Raw genomic sequence first — 2103 nt, 5'->3', positions numbered from 1 at the left:
GGGACATCCTTTCCTCTCCACTCTCTCCATGGTCAGCAGCACGCAATCCATGGCAGTCATAAGATTCTGGATCATATTCGCCTGCTGCTGAACGCGCTCCTCTATATGAATAGGAGAACTGGCTGCTCCTGCTGACTCCATTGCGTGGTCGGTGATTCTGTAATGGTTTTCTTAGAGAAGTGGAGGAGTCAGGCGCAGGACACAGGGATAAAGGTAAACAAACGTGTTTACTAAAATTATCAATCAATCTTCTCCTCAAAATACATAGTTTGGAGAAACACCTCCAACTACACAAAACAGACAAACAATCACCGACAAGACAAACAGGAAATGCAGAGGTTTAAATAATGAACATAATTAGGGAAAATCAAAACAGGTGTACACAATAAAGACAAAACCAAACGAACAGTGAAACATGGATCGGTGGCAACTAGTAAGCCGGTGACGTCGACCGCCGAACGCCACCCGAACAAGGAGAGGGGTCGACTTCGGCGGGAGTCGTGACACATACTTTACAGTTGGGATGAGGTTTTGATGTTGGTGTGCTGTGCCTTTTTTTGTCCACACATGGTGTTGTGTGTTCCTTCCAAACAACTCAACTGTAGTTTCATCTGTCCACAGAATATTTTGCCAGTAGTGCTGTGGAACATCCAGATGCATTTTTGCAAACTTCAGATGTGCAGCAATGTTTTTTTTGACAGCAGTGGCTTCTTCCGTGGTGTCCTACCATGTTTTACGTATCGTAGAATCGTCAACAGAGATGTTAGCATGTTCCAGAGATTTCTGTAAGTCTTTAGCTGTCACTCTAGGATTCTTCTTAACCTCTTTGAGCATTCTGCGCTGTACTCTTGCAGTCATCTTTGCAGGACGGCCACTCCTAGGGAGAGTAGCAACAGTGCTGACCTTTTATAGACAATTTGTCTTACCGAGGACTGGTGAACAGCTTTTAGAGATACTTTTGACTTTTGTAACCCTTTCCAGCTTTATGCAAGTCAACAATTCTTAATCTTAGGTCTTCTGAGATCTCTTTTGTTCGAGGCATGGTTCACAGCAGGCAATGCTTCTTTTGCTTGTGAATAGCAAACTCAAATTTTGTGAGTATTTTTGATGGGGCAAGGCAGCTCTAACCATCTCCAATCTCGTCTCATTGATTGGACTCTAGGTTAGCTGACTCCTGATTCCAATTAGCTTTTGGAGAAGTCATTAGCCTAGGGGTTCACTTACTTTTCCCAACCTACACTGTGAATGTTTAAATGATGTATTCAATATAGACAAGAAATAAAAATACAATAATTTGTGTGTTATTAGTTTAAGCACACTGTTTGTCTATTGTTGTGACTTAGATGAAGATCAGATCAAATATGATTACCAATTTATGCAGAAATCCAGGTAATTCCAAAAGGTTCACATACTTTTTCTTGCCACTGCAGATGCCATATATCATTTTAGTCTTTGTCTGGACCTGCAAGTGTTTGTCCACAGTAAGGATACCTAGTCCAGTGGCAGGTCATCTATTACAGCAAAGTTCATCAGTGGCTACATTGTTTGTTTGTCTTTCACTCTTAGTGGTGAAATTAGTATAGTTTCTAGTTGTCTCTCTCTCACCTCACAGCTGTGATAAGAACCTGTTCATATATTGTCCAAGAGTTAATGTACAAGGTAATGTGAGCTTGAGAAAGCTGGTTAGAATGCCAATATGAATAAATAAAAAGAATAAACCACAGCTAGGCCTCCTGAATGAAATCCCCTGTATCTACAGTATATCCATCCTCGTCACATTCTCTATGCTCACAGTGCCATACCAACAAGCACATTTAGTTCATATGCAGACACCCAAAAGAAGACAGGAATGTGGAATGGGATGAGAGCCAAGGAATGGATAAGTGGAAAGGTGCGTGTATGAGAGAGTGAGAGAAAGAGACAAGGGGATAGGTAGCGATAAAGAGAGGGAGAGGGAGAGGGAGAGGTGAGACGGAGGTTAAGGGTAACGCCAAAGAAAAGTAAGAAAGAATCTTGAGGCAATTTCCTTCTGAGAGGGAAAGCTTCTCCCCTCCCCTCTCACTCCCTCTCTCTCTTCTCTCTCTCTCTCTCTCTCTCTCTCTC

This window comes from Salmo salar, chromosome ssa15, assembly GCF_905237065.1.
Source record: "Salmo salar chromosome ssa15, Ssal_v3.1, whole genome shotgun sequence".
Classification (NCBI taxonomy): Eukaryota; Metazoa; Chordata; class Actinopteri; order Salmoniformes; family Salmonidae; genus Salmo; species Salmo salar.
Note: the sequence above shows the minus strand (reverse complement) of the source record.